The sequence below is a fragment of the Lepidothrix coronata genome, unplaced genomic scaffold (genome assembly GCF_001604755.1).
Source record: "Lepidothrix coronata isolate B3197 unplaced genomic scaffold, Lepidothrix_coronata-1.0 Scaffold64, whole genome shotgun sequence".
NCBI classification, from domain to species: domain Eukaryota; kingdom Metazoa; phylum Chordata; class Aves; order Passeriformes; family Pipridae; genus Lepidothrix; species Lepidothrix coronata.
Genome location: NW_016690244.1, coordinates 633,104 through 658,425, shown reverse-complemented (window position 1 = coordinate 658,425; position 25,322 = coordinate 633,104). Strand labels below are relative to the sequence as shown.

Sequence of the window (25,322 nt, the reverse complement as noted above, 5' to 3'; positions counted from 1 at the left end):
AGTTTATAAGAGAGTATTTTGCTTTATTTTAATAACATTTAACACTATACAGTTCTCCAAAGCCTTTCATCTTCATTTGGTTTGATAAACTTTGTGCAATTAATCATAGAAATTATCCTACCTTGTTATCTGGCAGACCAGCTGACAGGTCTGAGGTTAAAGTACTTTGATGAAAAATTATGATCATTTTGTGTCTATCACTGTGATTGTGTCATGGATGCAGGCAAGAGCTGGGTTTGCAAATGAAAGACAACTATCACTACCTATTAATTTTTTTAATGAGCTTATGAATTTTAAAAGGCATTTCATGGAACAAAAAAGCCAACAGCAAGCATTTATGTGAGAATAAGAATGAGAATTAGATACAAAAATCAAGCAAGAGAAGTTAGTTTAAAAGTGTAGCCTTTTTTCTTCTGCTCTTTTGTACTTATTGTTAAAATGGTGGTCTATCACTATAAACTATTAGTGAATTAATATAGCACATAATGCAAATTGGATATGAATAGTGTACAGCAAAAAGGTAAATGGAATTGTCTACAATTTTCTTGTATGCAAAATGATTCTCATTTCCTATTTGCCTTCGATTTCACATTTAGCGTGCAAAATAAAACCTTAAAAAATGAAACAAGATTTTGCCCTTTTTGAAGGAAATATTTTTAGTGATTCTAAAAATACACATCAGCCACTTAATGGGTTTTATATACGCAGTTGCCACAATGCACCAGATATATAAGGAAAATATTATTAGAAGCTAATGCATGAAAACCAAGATAAAAGATTGTTTTTCTGTCCTGTGTTTTGGGAGGTGCTGTCTACATTTTCGGGGCTTTCCAGACCAAAGAGCATCATAGGCGAGATGGCACTGCACTGTACAATGTTGGTGCTCAACAGCCCACCCTGACCATTTCTGCTCCACTCCCTTCTTCTCCTCCTTCTGCCATCATTATCTGGCAGGTCAAACCACTGGTCCTGGAGTTTGAAGTTCACATTTCCTTAGATGGAAGAGGGTTCCCCCATGGCCCAGGCAAATGTATAAACCACAGTTTACTCTGCCAAAACGAGCTGGTTAACTGGAGCCAAGGATATCAACTGTTTTAAGTTAATTACAATTGCATATTTGGTGGCAAAATTATACTCACGAAAAAAATTGTCATGCCCTGTTTTAGAAAGCAAATTTACAAAGACACTGACCACTGTCTGCTCTGATCCTTGCACACTCAAAAGCATTTGAAATCAAACAACAGAAATTAAGGTGCACAAAAGTAGAGATGAATTTGAAAAAAGCAGCCATATCTAAACTCACAGAGCATAAGAACCAAAATTAGCATAAGAATTTCCTAGAAAGACCTAATGATGCTATAAATTGGCAATGAGGACAATACTTAAACATGTGTTATCACTTTTACAAGTGATTAGTGAAGAAACTACAGTAACCAGCAATTTTTTGAAGCTGTCTTTTATGCTACTGTGTGTAATTAAATGGTCATTATAAGTCTGGACAGCATAGGGTTTTCTCGATCAAATTAAATCATGGAAATCAGACAGAAAGACTGTTTTTTTTCATGTTAGCATTGGAACTAAAGATAAAGAATAGCTTTATGCCTTCTAAGTGATGTCTTAGGTCAGGGCCTGAGATACTCAAGCTGCTCAGAAATATATGCTAACAAATCTTGATCTTTTCATATTCTTAAGCAGGGAAAGTCACTGTGATGATTAGGAATGCAACAACAGTCATGGCTAGTACAGCTCAAAGTAAGAGTGAAAGACCTGTATACAAAGCAGTGTTGGAGCATCATTGTACTAAGAGACTTGATTTTTAACAATTCAGTCGAAATCACAAGAGGAATGAGTATCTCATCATAAAGGAGTTCTGTTCACCATGCAAATAAAAGGGACAAATAGAATGGATTTATACAATTAATAACTAAATCATCCAACAGAGCAAGTAGGTCCATCTGGGTATATCAGTTACTTGTGATGCTTTGAAGCTAAGTATTAATCTCATTTTTTTAAGGAAAATAAAGCTGTTTATTTTGCATATATAGTATACCTATACTAGGTGAGAAGGCATTCACAAACCTGAATTCAGTTTATGTTCATTCACAGTTGAAAATAAGCTTGGAAAACTGTGTGTTGCTTGTAGCACCCCATAAGGAATGATTCAGTCCAAAAAATTGTCCTCAGGAACAGTATAAAATCCTGCTATTTGATAAAGCATTACCAGGAAAGCATAGAAGGAAGCCAGTATTATTTGGATTCAAATTTCCTACTACAGAGCAGCAAAGACCTTATTGTAATATACCCTAAAGTCTTTATACATTTATTTACCTGAGAAGATGAGAAATGATCTTTACTACAGGGTCAGATATACTAGGAGGCTTGAGAGAGAGGTGGAAGGTTTTAGCTGACATTGTTCATGCTTAATAACCCTCCCCTACCTTGAAACTGGCTGCAGAGACAGACATGTCAAACATTTTCTCTTGCAGCTGTTGAACACCTTAGAATACTAAGGTATGTTTCTCAATATTCACTGGGTTGCCATTTTTCCTCTTAGTCTTTATGTAACATTTTACTAAGTGGTGTAACTATCCACAAGACAGCAGTTACTTGGCTTGAGCTTGGGACCACAGAGGAAAGAAGCTGCCATTTATACAAAATAACATCACCAAAACAGCAATTTGTTGGTAATGGATATGTCCAGGCCTACATTCCCAGGACCTAGCGTTATTTCCAATGCCCCCTCCTCACAGCACTGTCCTGGGGAAATTATTTTTCATTTCTCTGCCACATGCATATCTTTGGACATCAATATCTGTGATGACAGATTTTTTTATGAATATGATTCTGAGCCCTTTTGTGCCAGTGTGTTGTTTAGTTTTCCACCAGTGTGCCCAGCTGCAGAGATGAAGCCCCAAAAGATACTTGGAATTTTCTGATATGGAGGCACAATATGATTTTTATTTTGCCAGCAATAAATGAGACAAGGGTTTCATCTCCAGTCCTTGTCTGCTGTTCTTTAATACTTCATTAGCATCTGTATATACAGCAAGAGCCTTTAGTTTTGATCAAGAATCCAGGTCCCACTGTGAAAAGGGCCGGATAGACATAGTCAGGAGAAACAATTTTCACAGGTACTGGCCTTTAATGGGAGCACCTTTTCGTTTGGTTTTTTTTTAGTATCACAGTATTTAAAGAGAGGCCTAAAAATGAATTTAAAAGCCAAACTTCAAGCTTAATAGATAATTTGCTAGTAAGTTTTAGCAAAACTTCAGTGTGTGAAATAAAAGAGCACACACAGACACATTTCAGAGTTCCCTTTCTCTTCAAATTAAATTGCACTTGCTATAAAATTCCATTTTTCTACCCTGACCCAATTTTCCTACGCTGCCAAAAAGCCCTAAGCACAGCCTTTCAAAGGCTTGTTGCCGTTCTTGCAACCTTCTTCAGGTTTTCCTTGGAAGGACTGGAGATACTTCCACAAATAGTCTGAGTCATCTAAACATACACGAACACAACCTGCAATCTCACCTGCAGAAGCACTAGCAGGGGAGACCTGTTACCCATTTCAGTCTCGAGGGTAAAATCTTTTCCATGTTTAGGCCAACTGTCAGTTCACAGTCTGTATGATGTTGGCTTGGCCCTGCTGCAATGTCTAATTTCCTGCAAGGTTATCTGGAAGAAACAGGCATCATGAAAGAAATCTTTCTCAGCTTAGACACAGAGCAGAACTGAAATACAAACTCTAATTAAGGTGTTTCTGCCTATATATTTGTGCTTACTTTCCCAGTTTTGTTCTTTGGGGGTATTTTTAATGGATTCATTCCCTGATGTTGCCTTTCCAACTCTCTGTTAGCAGGAGCACAGAGATTGCAACATCCTTATCTCTGCAAGGTGAGGGAGAAGATGCTCAGTAGTGTCTGTCTGTTGAAAGACTTAAAGTCTCAGAGAGAAGAAGCAAAAGTAGATGAAATATCAAAGTGATGGAAAAGAAATTGAGGGAAAATCTGTGAACATTTTCAAGAAGCAGTAAAGAACTGATTGTCCTGCCCAAAGGCTTTTCTGTCCTGCTTCATATGTTGCTCAAAGGCTTAAGAAAAAGTGAAAACCTGTGCTAACCTCATACCTGATGCATGGGAGAGAATATATTTTTCTTTTTCTGTTCTCTTTATATGCTTCCATGTGTCTTCCTTATAATTCAATATACAGAAAAGTAACTTCAAAAGAAACAGGTGCAAAATCAAGCACTTTAAAGTTAGGACATGCCAGGATTATTGATGCACAAGAATTCTTAATTCAGAGCATTCTATGTATAAACATGGTTTTTAATTACAAGCTCATGTATTATTTCTTCATCAGGGTGTCTGCCTTGTTCAGTGAAGACTTCTTTTTATCCACAGCATTCAGAGAGTGGCCTGCAGGCCTTATTTAAACTACCCTGTACTGAATACAAAATGATGTCATTTGTTCCTAGTCCTCCACAAAGTTTAAATACATGCATCTTTATGGCACCTCTATGAGTAAAACTGATAGCATTCATCTTATAGGAGGGGAATTAAAGCATTGAGACTAAGGCCGCTGCTTTCTGAGCCTCCCCAGTGCACACAGGTCCTTGGCCCCTATAGCTTTACTTTTCCTCAGACACTGCTTCTTTTTACCTGCATAATTTGAGTAAGTATGTAAGCAACATAGAAAGACTGACATGTCTGCTTTGAAAAAAAAGTAGAGGCACAGCTTCTTGAGACAGACTAGTACCCACCTTGATTTCCTCCCCACCAAACTCTTCACATCTCACACCCTGACTGTGGCATTGCACCCCTGCCACTGCCTCCTGGTTCCCTCTTCCCACACTGCTCTCAGGAGTTTCCAATTAAAACTCAGTGCAGCACTAGAGTTTCTTATCGTAATTTTTGTTTTAACATTACAAAATGACACATCTTTGCCCAAACTCCATCTTAAAATCAGACAAACCATTTTGGCTGTCAGATAGGGAAAAAATCCCAAATCCCTGATGGACAGAGATGAGACTTCAGCTGGAACTGTGTGTTGGGCAAAGTTACTACTGATAGACAAGGTGGTCTATAAATAACTCACATAAAATGATGTTGAGGAGCCACTTCTGTGGCTGTAAAACCAAATATTTTAGGAAATGCCAGAGAGCAGGAACTGTGTACAAACTTAAGTCAACGCCACAACAAATCTGCTCCAAAAACCTCCTTAGCTGACATAATGCTTTTATTTACCTGAATGTTACAGCTGGAGATGCATGCTAAACCACACCATTTTTTTTACTGCAATACAGCAGGCTGAGTGAAGGTTTTCACCTTAAAAATGAAGTATTGGGAATTTTATCATCATTTACCACCTGCCCTGCTTTTGGCTACTTCATTTGATCATTTGGTGATTCCTATGGGAAGCTGCACTTGCATAGGTGCCTGTGCTTTGCTAGTGGGGGAAGCCAGCAGGGAAAGCCACCCCCAGCCTGACAAGTGTCATGGTCCCTCCATAGTTCAGCAGCTGACTAGGCAGGAGGGAGGCGAAAATGAAATCCAGATGGTTTGTCCCTTTCACATGCTGTAAAAGCATCCTGAACTTTTTCAGCTCTGCCACCTGCAAAGTGAAATGTTTCATTTTTAAAACATTTTAAGTATTATCTTTAAAAATAAACACCGGAAGAACTGCAGTAGATTGCCTGCTGTTATTGACTCTGGAAGGACTGCTGACTGAAGCGCTACACACCAACAGAGCAATAGCAATTTAATGTTCATTAGTGTTTAGAGCAGTTTCTCAGTGAGAAGATTAAGAGGCCAGGAAATCCACCGAATTTCTTTCCTTTGTTTGAGATTCAAGGTAAGAAAATGCATGCAGCATTTTCCTGTTCAAATTCTTCAGGAGACGTGCCCACAATGGGAGATAAGATGTCCCCTTCAGTACTCACAAATTCTTTTAAAGGATGAGTTAAAAATAAAATATTGGTCTGTGAAGGTGAATCTTGATAATGCAGCCTTACAGTATCTTTCAGAGGAAACAAAAGGAAAGGTGCTTTGCTGCTACAGCTCAGAAATTGCTTTATTATCTGACTCACACTTGGAGCAGAGCAGCCTCCAACCCTGGCATCTATCACAAAGCATCAGAATAACAGCATCACGCTACAATTTTAAAATTACAACGGAAAGAACCTATTATTTCCACTTTGTAGGGGTATGCCAGAAGCCAGCTCTCTGCTATCTAGAATAGCTATTTCCCCCCTCAGTGTCAGAATGTGCCTGTTTGGGGCTCATTAGAGCATTTTTTTTGGTCCAAATATTTTTGCCTTCCTACAGTCAAAAAGAACAGGACTGAAAAAAAATCGGCCTTTTTTTTTTTTCTCTTGGTTTCCCTACTGATATATTTGCTAATACAGTAATTAAAAGCAAATTACACTCTTCTATAACTACAGAAGTAATTATGGACCATGTCTAATAATGGTTGCCAAAACAACTTACAACTCTGAAACTATCTCATAGAACACTTTCTCCCCTGTGGGTATCTAACAAGCTCAGCAGCTTCTTTCCTTTCCCAGCCAATCTGTCTCAGCACTAAACGTAAAAATCCGAATACCATCCTCAAAATGTATCTAGAGTTTCACTGTAGATGAAACTCCCTGCAGATCAAATCTTAGCTGATAACAGAGGTGAGATGCCCCACAGCACAGAGACAGGCCAGTATGACAAAGCAGCAGAGTCTGTCTCCCTGTATTTATCCAGCTCCGTGGCTTCACACTCCTGCTCCTCTCTTTACAATCGCTGTCCTTTGACACAACCCGTTTTTATTTGGCCAGGCAGGCCAACCAGTGCACAGGTCTCCATTCCTGAAGAGTTCAGGTGTCTCACATCATAGCCACACTTGGTTGGAGACACTAAACTGGTAACCAGGCTATACCATGATGTTACTGCAATCCTGTGCTTTGACAGTACTGAGGGACATCGAGAGAGCACCTTTCTAAGCGTCCTCACTTTTTTCCAAGCAACTCACCATTCTTTCTGGGTCCCCTCTAGATTTCTGTTCCCAGAGAGCCAAGTGCCGCAAGTAGCTCCAAGGGAGCACCACTGCACCTGCAGAGAAGCAGTAGTCACTTGTGGTTATAAAATGCAAGTCTGTCCCAGCACATCCACAGACTAAAGGGACTATCTCCCCTCCTGTGATGGAAACACTCTCTCTGGAACAATTGAGATCCTACTCTCTGTTTCTCATGCTCACGAAATAAAAGCCTGTTTTTATGTTTTCCTTAGTGCCTTTTAGCTGAGGCACTAAAGATTATGTTCATTTGTTTACTTATAGCAGATGCAAGGCATTACTCAATACACACAATAAGAATGCACCAAAGACAGAAGCTGTAAAATATTTCTGGTGCTGTATTAACACTGAGGAAACCAAGGAAGTAAAAAGCAGACTGAATGACAGGCTTTTTAAACCAGATTTACTAGATTCAATATCTTAACTTTTTTTTACAATCAACATGCCAAGAGAAGAAAAAGCTGCATTTGGGCAAGCTCACAGTGTTTCTTTATTTCCAGCTTGTACCTTCTTACATCTCACATCTGACTGAGCCACTTAATTCAAAGAAGATGAGCTGTTAGGTCACATTTAGTGTCAGTGAAATGTGTCAGCCCCAGAAAGGGATCTAAATCTTTGAACATCCAACCTGTTAAGGAGCCCAAAAATGGTGAAGAAAATTATTTTAAATTAAAAAAAAGAAAAGCACTTTTGCATTATTCTCCCACTATTTTTTTAAGAATAAAAGGTCTTGAAAAATATCTCCCTATGTTGTTTTTTGGATTTCCTCTGAAATATTGAACTATGCAGACCCATTCTGGTTTGTTTTTACTTCAACAATGCACTATTCATCTTAAAGCAGGAAAAATAAAGTAATATTGCTGGAATAAGCCTAGAGTGACACAAAACTAAATCAAATTATCACCTGGAGTTTTTATTCTTTTATGGATTAGCTATTGTTATGATACTTCGTACAGTTTTTGTCTCATTGAAGTTCAGGGAACTCTGCCATTTATTGCAAGAAAATAAATAAATATTCTTGCTCTCTCCATATCACCACTTTTAAAATTAATATCACTACATATGATTAAGTACATCTGATATTTCTGCCAAGGGAGCAGAAGTACGTGTCTCCATGAGATCATACATGTAGTAATTTTCAGACCTCACTTAGGCTCTACTGTTAGAAACAAGTGTCCTGTTTTCATAAGGATTTCATTTTTTTTACATTTTTACATTCTGAGTATACATTATTTGTTGCAGTGCCTTCTTTCATGATCCATCTTTCCTCTTTAGTAAAATTTAGTACAATTTCCCAATTTATTTGGCTCCAGAGTCAAATTTATGTCATGTGTTTTGCCAGACAATGAATACACGGTCCTGTACAGCATTTAAATCAATCAGGTCGTGAGATCTCAGTCCTGGTGAGTTGATCTATTCCAAAATACAAAAATATGTCTCCGTATAAATAAATCTGTAGCTGTAGTACATATATCAGCAAAGAAAAGGAGATCAGGTAACAGCAGTATAGTATGAACAAACGCTGTGAAGTAATGCTTATGCTATCTGTAATAGATTTTACAGTGCTTCTGAAAAGAGAGTCCAACACATTCTTCCTAATAGTCACCATTATATTTTTGCTTGTTTCCTTCTACCTTACTGTAACTGCAGTCCTCAGAGATACGATGCATCTGTAGGAACTCATCACTATATCAGATTGTTTTTCAACCCTAACACTTTAAAAGCCATTAGAAATGGACAACGAGACTTCCGTGACTCAGGAGGCTGAACGTTTCATGATTCTCATCTATGACCTTGGTGCTTGTTGAAACTCTCCAACTGGAGTCTTTTAAAAATCTACCCTGTGATTGCCACCCCATTCATTGCCCATCCTTAGATCCCAGCACCAGCACTGGAAGGACTGAGCTTCTCCTGTCCCAGGCACACGGTTGCAGCATCACCCTTGTTTGGACCTGCAGGGGAGCAGGGAAAAGTCCTCCAGGACAGGTACAAAGGGACTGAAATCGTAGGAGAGACCTTGGAGAACAGTTGAACAGAGGGTGCTCGACTATGGCACTTGTGCTGCTCAAATCCAGATTCATCTAGCAGGTATTTTTCCCTTTAAACATTCTTATGAGTTAAGCTCTAGCCCATATTTGAGGGAGAATCCCAGCAACACCTAGAAATCTAGCATGACTGAATGTTCTGGATGAACTGAGCAAGAATGAGTGCTTAGCCCATCTGCAGACATCCTGATCCTCTGCACAGCACCTTTGTTCTGAATCTAAGTAACTGTAGAGCTAATACCTAGAAATAACCAGTGGAAGTAGAGCTCAGGTGGCTAAAGCCTGTTGACAAACCATTCTTAGTTTTCCAAAGGAGACAAGGACAATGACTATAGAACTGGACACCACTTGCTTGCATAAAGCTACACACACGTATAGCAATTGGCAGTAGTATTACTTTTCACTTTGTCTCTCTTGTAGAAATAAAAGACTCCACAGCAAAGGTAAACTTGAAGAGGTGCAGTGAAAAGCTTGTAGGACCATTAGATGAAGACACTAGAAGAACTTGGCATACATACCAGCAAAAGGAAGGCTGGGCAGGGATACAAGAGAATAAACCTCAACAATTATGCATCTAATGGACCTACAAGGCTATACTGGCCCAAGAACAAAAGGATATAAAACAAACCTGACTGACTAGGGCTGCAAATTAAGAAAAGGTTTTAGACTCTCTCAGCAGTGCAGTTCTGAAAGTGCTCTTAAAAGGAAAAGTGTATGCTGGGACAACACACTGAGACTGAGAAATCACCTGTGGCACATAGGGTATGTGGAAGCTCGCTACAGACTGCTCCATGCAGGAATCTAACTGCTCACCACAGGGGACAGCTATCTGTGCCAAACCCTGCTGGCCAAAACAATGATAGTCCAGTGTTGAAGTCATCTCAGTTTTTGTTAAAGTCAGGAGCACAAAGGAGTCAAGGTGAAAGCTTTACTAAGAGTGTCTATATCGGGGTTCAATTTATAGTTTACAACCCTTTATTTTTTTTACTTGGACTTAATTAAGCTGAATAATTAGCATTCAGCCTGACAATGCGTGTGCTAGCCAAGTGATTTAGCTTTGAAAAACAATTACTTTTTTTATACTGTTGAGGAAACTAAACAAGGAATAAATTTAGTGAAGTATTTCATTAAAAGGACACCTGTGAAGGTGCATTTTTATTGATACAGGACTCAATTCAGTCTTGGCATGAATCAGGTGTAACACCAGGGCTAAATTTGCCCACTCTGTTAATTGTCCAATGGTTGTTGGTTTAACCTATAGCACCTAACATGACTAAATTAGGTTTTAAACCTATGGGTTCATGTCAAGCTTGAGCAGACCATCAAGACTGGGAAACCGATGCTTAGTCATCATGTGTCATCTAATAGTAATGTTACATTGCAGAAGAAAATTGTTCACCTTGTAATCAACCTCTCGGATCTCCTGACAAAACCCATGGTAGATACAGATGCACATACACTTTTAGTTTTACTACGGAATGACAAGGAACTTTTCCGCTTAAAGCTACCAATCTTTCAGGTGCATACGTATGGATAAGAAACAATGGAGTCCTTCCATGTTACATCAGTGTAAATGACAGCAGAATGTGGACACTAAAGTAAGCATATTCAGCGTCAAAAGTAGTAGACAGACAAGGGCAAAGATGTATTTGAGGTACTCCACAGAAGACTTTCTGAATAAAGTATATCCAGAAGAGAAAAAACTTGGATGGAAAAGAGTGTAAAATAGTAATTTGTGAAGAAGGTATAAAAGCTGCAGTTTTTGGAGGAAAGAATTAAAAAAAAAAAAAGACCAGTACAAATGACAGATAAGTGCAGGGTGCAATGCAAAGGAAGACAGAAGGGTAAATAAGGCCCAGAAATCACAGAGGGGAACCGGGAACTAGAAGAAAAAGCAGCCAGCTTAGGAAAGGTTTAGCTGGCCTGAGCTCTTCACAATAGGTCTTTGATGGAAATTGCAGGAGAAGAGGAAAGGATGAATGATCCATGAGCAGAGTGAGATGACAGCCTGCCCCAGCTTTGTGGCATTAAGGTTTCTCTGTGGGTGAAGAACCACACGTCAAGAGATGCCCTTCTCTAACCCATTTCAGGAATCCAAAGTTCTGTACCATACCTTGCAAGTTCGGGAGGTTTCCAGGATGCTGGTCACATATTTCACTCCACTCTCATGGGAGTTATTAGAGCAAAGAGGCAGAAAGCCTGTCATTCTCTGATTTTAGGGCATGCGATCTGATGCTGCAGGAGCACCCTTGGTGTCTGACCCTCTTCCATAATCACTTAAGGCATGGGATCTCATGCTACAGGAGCTCACTTGGTGTCTGACCCTCTCCCATAATCACCCTCACCCCTAAGAACTGGCAAGTAACATGGAAGGTCAGTCTATGAGACGGACCCACTTGAACATGTTTGAGTTTGTTAAGCCTGGGGGTATCACATGACCTCTTTTGCACTTGTGTGACAGTAAATTATAGTCTCTTGCGGTCAGAGCAGTACCCGGGTCAGGGAGAAGATAAGACAGTACAGACTGTTCCTTCATGATTTATAAGTGAAGTGTTCCGTGCTGGTACAGTGAGGAGGCAGCTTTGCACCACACATTGCGATGCACCAGCACGAGCCAGGGTGGAGATTGGCAAGGGGAAAGCAGAAAGCTATTATTTTTGAGATTGTACTGTTCTGGGACTACAGTTACTCTGCAAATTGAATTCATATTGATAATATGTAGTAAGCAAACTATTTTTCAGAAAGACAAAATTTCTAGTCTGTTCTCAGCTATGTAGAGAACAGTGCCATATTTCAGAACAAACAGTATTAATTTTCCTTTTCCACCCTTCGATTAAAATAGGATTTAATTCAATGACCAGAAAAAAATACCATTAATAACTGGCTTATTCCTTGACACTGTAACTAATAAAAATACACTGACTTTTTTTTGCTTTCATTCTGTCTGTACCACAGGTACCTTTGAGAACCAGAGAAAAAACATCTCCTGACACTGATCAAATAAAGCCATGTTATTTTACAGTTATTACATGCCATGGGAGAAACAAACAAACAAAAAAACCACCAAAAACCAAAACGAAATCAAAACATAAATCCCAAACCTAACACTTTACTTAACACCTACCCTACCCACAAGGACTGCATTTTCATGGGTTGACTTAGGAAACCACTTTCCTGGGTCTCTGGAGTCTTTCTGCTGGTAAGAGTAGGAAATTAATACAAAGAAAATGTGTAAAGAGAAGAAAGGAAAGTTTTCCTTCCATAATAAGGTGATTGGTATGAATGCAAACATTGTCAGTGACTATGGTTCCTGGGCCTAGAGACAGCAGGGCTTGAAACACAGCTTGAAATTACTGATTCTTAAAGGGAAGAAAAAGGGAAACAAAAAAACGCCTGGAAATATAATGACTCTGTATTATTTTATCACAAACAAATTTTGCTGTAATGACTTCTTCTGCTTAGCATTAGTCCCTTTGCCACTACAAGCAGCGGCCACAATCCAGTTAAATTCTGCAGGAAAGATTTGGGACTTCACCACAGCCAAATGCAAGGTAGGCTAACTGATGTTCACTAAAGCCATGGAGAGAGTTCACTTCATCCAGAAATAGATAAGATTATGAAATGCTAGAAATTTAAATGTATTTGTTGATACATACATGCATGTTTTATAAAGAATTTGAACATCATCAGAGTGAAGCTTACAGGTTTTCAAACTAAGCTGTGACATTACCCTATATATCCAAGATTGGATGTTCCAGTTGAACCTATGGCAGTGAATAGCTGTACTGATAACTGAGTTCAAAAAAAGATAAATCTGTTCTTTACAGGCACAGGCATTGGCATGGCTCTGGAGGATGAAACCCCCATGAGAAAATGGCCTTTACCTGATAATTCATTGTCCTGCAAGTGGAAACTCCTACCTTGTAGGTTTGGAAGCACGAGACAAAAAAAAAGAGCCTTCCAAAAGTTAAAAAATGTGGTTCTTAAGAATAATTGCATCATGTGGCACCGAGAAATTTAGAAGTATTACTTCCCTGCTTAGGGGTCATATGGGAGAAGAGATGGAGTCAGTGTTTATTTGGAACTGTGAACTGCAGTTTTAGGAGATTTTAAAACATCAGAAGCACAGCTTGATCTAATCAAAGACAGCTGTTCCTTTGAGAATAAACATCCTTGCTAGATCAGAAAGCAGAAATTGAAGAGCTGGACAAAAAAAACAATTGATCCAGTTGAAGAAAACTTTTCATTATAATCAATTGTAATAATTTTACCTTCATTGTGAAAGGCTAAAATGTTTTGGCTTGGTTTTTTCGCTCTGCATTGCATTTGAACATAAGTGAAGGGTCATTTCAGGTTAAAAAAATTTAAAAAAGTATTAAAAGCACTTTAAATTGCATTTAAGATATGACATTATATACTAAACTAAAACATTTAGTTTTATTAAAAAATACTGTTGGTAAAAATTCACGTCATTTTATTTTAAATGAAGAAACCTCGTTTAAAAAGAACAACCCTTTTTCTAAAGTAATCTTTTTCCAAAGTTTATTTTTAAAAACATTTGTATTTCACATTTAGTATACACTACTTCATAGTTATAAATATCATTAGGCTTTTAGCAAAATTTGAATACTTTCAAAATTATAATTGCCATTATAATGGTAAATGTTTAGGGATATTTTCAACTGAAATTTAATTTGGAATACAATATTTTAACCAAATTCTTTAGAAATAAAATCTAAATTTTGAGTTTAGTAAAATGAAATAAGTCTTGAAGTTATGAAATATCTAAGTACAGTTTTAGTTTAACTGTAACCAGAATTCTCCCTCTTCAACTTGCCAATGCAGAAATTCTGTAAAACAGACTTGATTATATTTCTTTCATATTCCAGATGTATGAAAAGAGTCCTGAACTAGTGGAATAAGATGGAGTTCCTTAGAGATTTAAAGTTAATCAGTGCACATATTATATTTTCAATCTTTATCTAGGTACATCCTATTTTAAATTTTATGCCAGGTTAATTATTAAGCAAAACAAAAACTATTCTCATTTCATTACTGTATTCAAGAAGCAAGTTAATTTAACATAAAATCATACTTAAAACTTTCATTCTAAACTAAAATCTTTTTTTAGTGATAGCCTTGTGCCTTAACTGGAATTTCAGGATGATAGCCACGGAAGTGGCAGAGCACAGCAAAGCTGTGAAATTTCTTGCATAGCTGTCGTGTTTGGGTCCCTGAATTATCATACCACAAAAATAACATGACCTTTTTTATAAAGCCATGGGAGAGCATTCTAAATGCTGTGGAAAATCACAGCTGGAGCCATACCACATCAGGCAGGTCGGGTCTCCTGCACTGATGATAAATATCCACCCCCATGTTTCCTCAGAAGAAGGACAGTTACCACACTTCTCCCCTAAAGTTCAGGAAGGTTTCTGCATTGAGATCATTCTCTCCTCCCAGATGTGAGAATCAGCAGTTACAGAGTGATGTCAGCAGGAGGTGGTTTTTAGCAATATCAGGACAGCAGGCCAAGCTCCCTCCTGGCGTAATTCCATTACCCAGCATTATTTTGCCTTCCATTTAAAACAGAATTGGCCCTGTCACCATGCTTTCCAGGCAATGCTGCTGCAAGTTCACGTAGAGACCAGAAAAGGAGAAGATGAAAAGAAAAATAAGCAATAAATATACATCATTGACATGATCACCTAAATAAATCCAAGATTGTGATACAGAAAGATGACATTGCCCAGGAAAAGACAAACAATGTCAGAGAAACTCAAAAGGCATCCTGGTACTTTGCTTTTATTTCCTTTGCGTGTGTAAAAAATGCTAAATACTTTAGTGTACTCAAAAAACTTATTTTTTAAAAGAATATTTCTTCTGAGATCCCCATAAAACCTGCTATATCTACTTGGAAGCAATCCAAGATAAAAGGGACAAGGAATGGAAGGAGTCCTGGCTTTTCTCCTCCCAGTCAATAGCCAGCGCAGTACAATAAGGAATTTATTTCTAGTCTCTGCCCATATTTCCAGAGTGCAGTGGGGAACTGCTGACATGCATTACATCACATCAGCTTCACCACCAGTGAGACTGAGACACACTGCTTGCTAGGATTACGCTGCCTGCAGCTTACGGTAACACATGGTACCTGAGAGCATGATTAAAGACACAACCAGCACCAAAACTCAAAGAAAAGATGGGAATAAAAGCATTCCTGGCAATGCCTTGTCAAGACTTGAGTAGTTTGTGGTGCTGTGGATGGACACTGAGAGCCTTTCAGCCACACAGAGATGCAGGCTCACACCTTGGCATATTGCTGAGTGCTTTACCTGCTGTCACTGTAACTGCTGTAAATAGGAGAATGAGCAGCATTTTCTTCAGAACAGTGGGTGATAAACCACTAATTGTGTGCTCTTTTCAAATGATCTTTTTTTCAGGGTAAGGATGTGTTCAGCTGCAGCTTTCTACTTTTAGATTTCATATCCCTTCCCATTGCTTAAATTTCCTACTTCTTGCAAGAATTCTCATTTTACCATGTAAAGAAGTATTTCTACATCCTCGTACTCCCTCTAAGTTTGTGGGTTGGCTGGATGCTCTCCTTTTACCTCTAGCAGTCATCACTTAACCAACAAAATCTCCCAGTTCCATTTTCCCAAAAAATAATCCTTCTCTGAACTATTGGTTTGATTTTAGTCATCAGATTCCTTGAAATGTTTCGTGCATCCTAGGTCAATCTCTTTCTACATGCCACTGAAGCCATATCTTTTCAATAATTTTACTTTTTTAAAACCCAACAAAAAATGCTCCAGCTGAAATTTTCCAACTAGAGGAGAAGCTGAAAGAACATAGTAAATAAAATTTCAAGTAATTATAGGGTGGAACCTTTACAGGAACTACAGGCATGAGAAAACCACCAAATACATGAGCTGGTATCTGCTACAGAGCACTAAATGCCTACATCTGAGAAAATATCAGTTTAGGCACCCTGCTGTATTCGTGCTTCTCTGCAGTATAATTAAGCACAAAAGCCATGACAGCCTTAATCAGATGATTGCAGCAAATTTAGGTATGGCCCTGCTTAAGGGAAATCCTGTTAGCAATAATTCTTTAACAGAGAAAGAAACTAAAGAGACTTAGGCATAATTATCCATACTGAAGAGAGTGGAGTCCACAGATCAATACAATTGCCAAGCAAAATATATATTTTGATCTGCCTTTTTGATAGAGTCTCCTGTGAACAGATGAATGCATTGTAATTGCAAGATGCAATGGCAGTGTTGTTCATCCAGGGCTGGACTCCCCCCCGCCTCTCAGCTGTGGATGTTTCTCTCCCTTTCTACGCACAGCTTCCTGCAGCCCTGCTAGGGCACAGCGTCAGTAATGCTGCCCCCAAGCCCAGAGAAACAGTCCTGGAGCAGCTGCCTTCCCACCCACCACTTGGACCAGCAGCAGAGCGCCCAGTTCAGCTTCCCACTGCTCCTGCTCTGGCACAGTAAGATGGTCAGGCAGGAAAATTGTTTTTCTGCTGCTCAAGGAGAAATTTGGCAAGCTCAGACTCCAGAATATTTCAGAGGCATAACCAATCATCTGGTTTATTTACATAATTTCCTTACCCAGTTTCTCCATCCTAAAGTTTCATTTCACTGCATGTGAGGGGAGAAAAAATGACACCAAACCCAGAGCGCTAACCCAAGTAAGAGCTGCAGCTTGGCAAGTACATGACAGGAAAGATAATCTTGTCCTAACATAGCGCACCTTGGCAGACCGCAGGACCTTCTTTTCCCCTGCCAGTGACCAGCCATGTCCTCCAACATCCCTTTGTGCTTTTATGTTATTATTAGGATTCAGATGGATGAATTCAATGATCCCAATGTATTTAGTCATCACCTTTAGCTGTAAGCAGTTCTGATTGTAACCTTTTTTTAAAAAAAACAACAACTTTTTTTCAATGTTCTCCACTCCTTCCCATCAGTCACTTGCAGATTCATAAAAATTCAATTGTTTGTCCCTCTAATTCAGTTCAAGTATTTTTGCTAAGTCTTGGATGAAATAGCAGCACAACAAGACTAAAAGGGAAGATAGAATCCCAATACTGATCTTCTTTTCTGATGTTTAAGAACCAAGCAGGGACCCAGAAGAAATTTGACAAAGTCTCACTCTTGCCAACAGTCTGTGGATAGAAAACAATACATTTCTGAGCACTGCTTTGGGTGAAGAATCTTTCACATTTAGAATGGGTACCTCAAGCACTGGCAGTTACACTCACATTTCCAGTTGCGAATAAAAACAAAGTGTTCCTAGGGGAGGAGAAGTACCAGGCATCGAAGCCAAATTCATCAGCACAGAAAAGTGCCTAGTGAGAGCAGGTGCAGAACTGTACTTCTCTTCTGAGAAGAGCCCAGCTCCCTCAGCAAGCTGAACAGCTACAAGGAACAGAGGACCTTGTCAGATGGCTCTGGCCATGTTTGTTAGGGCAAGCAGCTTGAGGGAGAAGATGCAGCAAAGATGAAATGTGAAGGCTGCACAGTTTCCAAAGGACAGAATTACGTTAGCTGCATTTGGTAAGCAAACAGAGCAAGCAAGGGGGCAGGGAGCAGACCTCATAGAATCATAGAATCATAGAATCAATTGGGTTGGAAAAGATCTCTGAGATCATCAAGTCCAACCCTTGATCCAACACTGTTGTGGTTATTAGACCATGGCACTAAGTGCCACATCCAGTCTCATCTTAAAAACCTCCTGGGATGGAGAATCCACCACCTCCCTGGGCAGCCCATTCCAATGTCTGATCACTCTCTCTGTAAAAAAATTTTTCCTGATATTCAACCTAAACCTCCCCTGGCAGAGCTTAAGACCGTGCCCTCTTGTCCTACTGCTGGTTGCCTGGGAGAAGAGACTCCTGCCTGGCTACAACCTCTTTTTAGGGAGTTGTAGAGAGTGATGAGGTCTCCTCTGAGCCTCCTCTTCTCCAGGCTAAACAACCCCAGCGCCCTCAGCCTCTCCTTACAGGACTTGTGCTCGAGTCCCTTCACCAGCCTTGTTGCTCTTCTCTGGACCTGCTCCAGCACCTCAATATCCTTCCTGAACTGAGGGGCCCAGAACTGGACACAGCACTCCAGGTGTGGCTTCACCAGCGCTGAGTACAGGGGAAGAATCACTTCCCTGGACCTGTTGGCCACACTGTTCGTGATCCAGGCCAGGATGCCATTGGCCTTCTTGGCCACGTGGGCACACTGCTGGCTCATGTTCAGCTTCCTGTCAATCCAAACTCAATGTGAAAGAGCACTGCCCTGTTGCACAGGAACACTTCTCCGGCTCTCCCTATCCTATCCGGGAGCCACGACCCCTCTGCCCAAGCAGCCATAAGGAGACCAGCAGGCTGTAGAACCAGATGAAGGAGGAAGGCACAGTGTCCCACCTGCTTTACTACAAAGACAGGAGGCTAGGAGTCTGTCAGGCTTAAGGACCTTACTGCAGGATAAGACACTGCTGGCATTCAGGAGCTTGATCTAGCTAATGATGTTTAAATATAATCTTTGCCATCCAATGATGAAGAGAAGGTAAAGCAGTTCCAGTGCAAATCTTTCTCTACCCAGCAGAGAAGGAGAGGGAGATATGGTTTGGACTAAACAGCTGGTAGTAATCTTTAAATATTTGTCAGCTACCACTGTTGTCTCCTGGATTTTCAGTTGCAGCTGTTGCAACCAGCAGTGCCATCTGCCTTGAAGAGTCTGGCCAAGATCCTGCTCATTTTGTTGACTTTTTGCATGTAATTTTTTTCCTCCTTGATTTTTCTTACCCATTCCTGAGGCATTCCTCTGTCTTACCCTGACAGAGGCTTGTAGTTCTCCCTCCTCCTCACAATGAGAGCAGATTCTGCAGCATCCTCCCCTCAGGAAGAAATAGATTTGCTGCAGCCACCTGTCCTCTACAGTCTCTCATTTTAGCTCTGAAACCAAGTTACTGTTTCACAGACCCTGTTTGCCTTTCGGTGGCTGTCCTTGTGGCTCCCCTCCAGCACACAACATCAATTTGGAGGGATTTTGAATTTGCTTTCTTCCCCTCTGAGCAGCTCATGCTGGTGAAGTCATCTGTCCAAACCAAAAGAACTACTGCCCCAAAACCACTGTAAATTTTTGTAATCCCTTCCCTAGGGAGCACTGACCAGCATCCAGGCAGGACAAAAAGACAAAAGAGTCTGGTCTCACATGGCTGCAACACGGATTTGCAAAAGAAGGTATTATCTCGTTATTTCAACGTGGAGGAAAGAATACAAGACCCTGACTGAGACAGCTGGGATTGTCATGTAATGCCATCATTACATTGTCCTTCCAGAAATAAGGCTCATTGTAGGCTATGGAGATAAGTGGTCACTGTGACATACACATAATCACATTGATCCAGAAAGTTGTGCAAGCGTGAGTTTAATGCTTCTGAGAACCAGGTGTGACGTTGCTCAGAACAAAATCCTTTCTACATCAGAGGCAGATATGTCCTGGGCATATCTGTCCTGTGATGTGATCAGAGCTTTCACCCTGACTTTGGTCCATCTGCTGGGGGGAACAAAACCAATCTGAACTCCACATCACTGGAATGTCAGTACTCGTTACCTCCAAGAGCTAGATCTAGTGGTAGTAATTTTAAGAAAGTCCCAAATAAGCTGTTCATTATTTTACTGGGACATTCAGGTTGAGTTTTAAAACACCAAGAACTGATTTTTTGACTCAGTATTAAAAAAAAATTCAATGGGACCAGATCAACATTCAGGGGAAGGGAAAAAAATAATCATATGTCATAAAATCCCCTCAAACTAATGATGCTAAAAGCACTCAGATGCAATAGTCCATCATAAAAATCCCATCAGATTTAGGAGCCTGGGGCTCCAGTTTTAGTTTCACAGTAATGAAGTAACCTCTGGCTAACCTGAAATGAACATTTCTGATCGCATTCCCAAGTTATCAGCTGTGTGCTACCGTAAAAGCTACAATGAAAAATTCAGAACTAATCCTGATAGAGCAGTAGCTAGAATTGGCAGCAGGCATGCCCAACTACCACTTTCATTTATAAGTAACCAAGATAATGTGAAAAAGCCTCCAGACCACATGTGGACATGACTGATAGGAAAACTAAGTTACCGATTCATCCTTGTTAATTTTGATTATGATAGGTTGTGTGCACTGTTGACACATGTACTGAAAGTATTTCAACTTTGAAGAGAGAAGATCTAGTTTGTAGCTTTGAAAGCAAGAATCATCTATTTGCAACCATGTTCTGGGTGAGGAAAGCAAATAGCCTCTGAAATTGTACTGAGCAAACACACAGAGCTTTGTGGGACTTAGTACCTGCACTTCTTTAAGAAGAGGGCAGGCTGCTAACTTTCCATCCAATAGGAAGGCAGACAGGAGACACAGCATCTTCCCTGGAAACCTTTGCCCTGTCATGGTTGTAGGAAGGAATTCCCACTGCTTTGGATGGGCATTACAAGGTTTTTTTCTGTAAGCATAAGGTGGCATCACCTGGAAGAAGGCTGTAGACAAATAAGTACCTTGATGGAGTGGCTTTGTAAAGAAAGACCAATAAGAGCTTTGGGAATAGTGTTGCTGAATTACATAAGGCTCAGAGACAAAAAAGTATGTAAGCTAAGAAGATCTTCCAGGGATCCAGGTAACCCTCAAACCTACCGTAACCTGGCTGAAGCTGGAAGAAATGCACCAGGGAGTAATATAGCCTGCTCATATGAAAAAACACAGGATAAATGGAAAAACATAGATTTTTCAGGGGTTGCTCCCTTCACAAGACACCATTTATACAATAGTTTTGAGATTATTTTTTTTTGACCTTCACTAGAGGAAGGCAAGCAACTTGTCCTACACATGCAGAACTTTTTTTCTGAGGCACTATCTGAACTAGGGAGATATAAAACTCCAGGCTTTTCTGCATTTTATAGGTGTTTTTCCAGCTATTAAAAGGACTCGTTTCTGAGTGACAATGAGATGACTGGGTTTTGTCTTTATCTTCCCCCTGTGACTTCCCATATGGTCTCTTCTCAGCAAAAATCTGCAAGGTGGGAATGAGCATAAGCTCTTCTGTGCAGCTGCTGCTTTGGGGCCCTGACAAGAGCAGGTATCCAGACGCAAGAGGCACAATCCTGCTCCTGCAGGTGCTGTGCACTTACAGCTGCCATGTCTCATGGCACTGAGGTGTATAAAATGGCACAGAGAACTACATCACTGCACTGCTTCCCCCGTACCTCTGTCCTGTTGTACTTTTTCATGAGTGTGGAACATCAGTATGAAACAAGGTAGCAGTGCTGAGGAGTTTTCCTCCACAACCAGGAATGAGAGTCTAGGCTCACAGCCTCACTCAGAGAGGTTGAATTTTATTCCTATCCCTTGACATAGAGTTATAGACTTGTTTGGGTTAAAAGGGGCCTTTAAGGATCATGTAGTCACAGCCCTTCTGCCATGGGCAAGGACATCTTTCCCTAGGTCAGGGTCCTGTCCAACCTGACCTTATACGCTTCTGTCCTAGTTAGGACAGCTGAGATCAGTTCATCATGGTATGGGTATAACCCAAAACTGTGCATTCTATAGCCTTCCATGCCATTACCCAGAAACTGTTGTCAATAGACTATTCACACCCTCCGCCCATAGAGCCTGACTCCTCAGGCTATAAACTAGGTGTTAAGAGGCCTGTGAGATAAGAGGATGCTCTTGTCCTCACACCCTTTATGGAAGTCCCCGCTCTGAGCCTTTCATGGAACTCCCCGCTCTGAGGGAAGGATTGACCATTTCTGCCTGAACTGGAGAATATATAAACCTGGAGTTTCAGAACTTTTGCAACCACTCGTGGGATCCAGAGGAAGACTGCAGTTCATTGCTCTCAACCTCAGCTAGACTGCAATCACCGCTTCTGACCAGACTGCAACAGCTCTCCCACCAGCAGGTTTTTCCCCTCTCCCTTTACTTTGGACTCAAGCGGGGTCCAGGGAACACCACTTTGTTCATGCCCCAGGGTACTGGGTTGTACATGTGGGTTTTGTGGGTTAGGACCAATTGTTTGTTTGTGTGATTGTGCTTGCTGTGTTGTTTTAATAAATTGTTATTCTGACTTGTGGTCTCTCCCTTGAGTTGAGTTCATTTCCCCTGCTGGTTGACTCTTAAACCAGCACAGCTTCCAATGGTGATGGGGCATCTACAGCTTCTAGGTATCTCATGTTAATGGCAACTGCAAGTGAATACTTGCCTCTGTTGCCTGCGTATCGTGACAGGTTTAGAATTAGGGCTGCACAGAAGAAGGAAGTAGTTTCACAAAATATTTTGGTGTTTGGTTTAGTTCCATATTGCAGTCACAGTTGCACAGCAAGAAAGCATTTCAAAATTACAAAGACAGCCCAGACCCAAAGCAGGCCAGCTGTCTGGGTGCACCAGGGTTCTAAATCGTGGGGGGTTCACACCTTTCTATTTCTGAGGCCATTCCACAGAGCCTCTTCCAGAGTCCTTCATCAGGGAAGCCTGAGGTGGCCAAAAACAAAACCAGACACGGTCAAGCTGGCGTAAAGGTAGTCAGGTTTTGCCACCACCCAACTTTGTCTCCCTTGGAACTTTATCCAAATCAAAAGGTGTCTTTGAAAGGCTTATTTCAATAGAGCAACAGATCTTAGCCAACATCTCCCAGAAAGTTTTGTGCCTAGCTCCAGCCACGCTTGTTGACAGCCTTCTCCATGTCATATCATCAAGTCACTGGCTGTCACATCTCCTGCTGTCTTGTTAACACTGTCCTCTTCTCATGTAGGGCTGAAGTGGCATTAACTTTCTGGATGGATTGTTTCCACCTAACATATGACAGAGAGCTGTCAGTACAGATTCAGCTGAGAAAGTCCCTGGGGATCACTGTCAATTCAGAGACCACAACCCTAAGAAAGTTTATTTGTATGCGGAGAATCTGATTTATATCCCTAATACTGTAAGGTATCTGCACCTTTAATCATGATTGCTTTTATCAACTCAAATATTTTTAAAAGAAAACAAGTAATTAAATAAAAGCAGCCTGCTATCAGGAACCACGGAATAATTTTTAAACAGTCACCAAAACTTAAACTGATACTGACACGTCTCTCAGATATTTACAGGAGAGAGAAAATCATATAAAATGTGCTTTGAAAAGTATTTATAAGGGCAAGATGAGAGATGGAGAATCTAAAACACAGAAACGTTTTATGGAAACCCCAAGTGGGTATAAAACTATTTCCAGTACCCTCCATATTGCATTTTACCAACGGTAAATACAAAATATAGTTTTGCTTAAACCAAATCAGCTCCATATACATTTCCTCAAAACTAATCAATGCCAAGTTATGAGAACTTGATTCCTGTTCTATTTATATATATTTAGCCGTGGACTCAAAAAGGAACTAGCCATAATAAGCAGAGATCTGAACACTAGTATAGCTTCATTACATGGACAATAATGCATAAGGCAATTATTTGGATTGCAAACAAATGATTTTTATATTGGACATTTTCTGATGAATTTTTGCTGCTAGTCAGTAATACTGTAAGTCAGTTACTCTCCAAAAGACTTGATTATTAAAGAACTATGAATGACTGCCTAGATGTAGCAGAGCAGCTGCATCATCCTTTCAATTAGGCAAGCATTTCTGTGTCATCCCTGGTGGTTTAGAATAGTCTGTAAGCAGGACAGAGCAGTTATCCAATAAATTCAGTTTTAAACAGAAATTATTCATTTCTAAGAGTTAAACAAAAGCTTTTTACAATCCCTCAAAGAGTAGGTTTTATAGCATAGCAATTGTCTCACTTCTCTTGCTCACAACTGCAAGCAAAAATTGCCACTTGACTGCAAAATTTTATGTAGTTCATAAATACACTAGTATGCCTCATATGATATATATGCAGAATGCATCTCATAAGCACCTTAACTCGTAATCATAAATTTCACGACTAAAAATCATGATGTTCTTTTATAAGTACTAACATATAAAAAATTTATCTGTTTCATCATTATTAACATAAGAAAACATAATCTAAATTACAAATAGCTTTTATAATAAAATCTAGATATAATTAATATATTTAACATTCACATTAAAAGCTGATGTAAAACAAAAAGTTTGTTAATCCCAGATTCAGCACAAGGACAGTTATAGATCCCAACCACACAAACCAACAGCCAGTTGGCTTAAAAAGAGGAGGGCTAAGACCTACATGAAGTTACTAGACTTTATCTCTGCATATAGCTGTGAGCAATTGCAAATGAAAAGCATGCAAAGAAGAAAGGAATACAGAGTTTGGAGTGGTATTTTTCAAAGAGACTCTTTGTAGTGCTAGCACACATTGGGTGGTGTGGCAAACTGCAATGGCTGTGTCTCTCTCTTCTCTTTCCCCCTCCCCACAGAGGACAACATCCCCACAAGGACAACTGAGCAGCACATTAGCTTGTTCCAAAACAGGATCATGTACCACTCCAGTAGGTGTGGTTATCCTTCATCTGGTCGTTCTTCATCTCCGCATCTTGTTTTCTATGTTAATCTTTTATCTTTTGATTTGCTATCACAGACTGATCCCAAGCAGGCAACGGTAAAATCACCTTTCAAAGGCCAACAGCAACCTGCGTTGGCCTTCAGAGATTCTATATCACCACTGCATCACAGAACCAGAACTGAGAAAACAGACCTTGAATAGCCTGACTTATACCCATATGAATGTTTGTCTTTCTTCCCAAGCTCTCGTTTGAGATTACACAGCCCTGTTGTGGTACCTCCACCTCTGTCACACCACCCCAGAGCAACCATTTCTCAGACAGAGGGTTTTGCTGCCAGCTACTGCCATCTGTATGCACTCCTTTTTCTTACTGTTCTTATTGTAGTGTCTAGTTTGATGTGTAGTTTCTTGGTTGTTGTCCTTTAAGTGTAGGCTGTTGAGGTAGCTCAGTAAAATGCTTCTATCCATATCCAGTGAGAGCATACACTTTAGAAAAAGAAGTCTTTTGAGGAGCAGTGGTGGAATGCAAGTCTTTTCTACTTCTACTTTTATAGGATTCCCCTATTCTTAGACATTTCTACTCTCTATACTACTTAGTTAATCCAGGGTTTAAAGATTCAAGACAGCCCATGAAGTTACAAGCAATTTTCATGCATGAACAGAAGTAGGATTTTTTTTTTCTGACATTTTGACCTGAAACCAGCTAGAATGTAGGAGCCTG

The 25,322-nt window shown here is 40.0% G+C and overlaps 1 long non-coding RNA gene across 2 annotated transcripts; it reads right to left on the bottom strand.

The window, feature by feature from the left end:
• Positions 1-4,355: 4,355 nt before the first annotated feature.
• Positions 4,356-17,672, bottom strand: LOC108498797. Of its 2 annotated transcripts, none has more exons than XR_001875311.1 (3): positions 17,368-17,672; positions 7,012-7,091; positions 4,356-4,440 (listed from the first exon to the last, which is right to left on the bottom strand). It is a non-coding gene; the product is annotated as an uncharacterized LOC108498797 (long non-coding RNA). The 2 variants fall into 2 exon arrangements; XR_001875312.1 differs by having other exon boundaries at positions 17,529-17,672.
• Between the last annotated feature and the right edge of the window lie 7,650 nt (positions 17,673-25,322).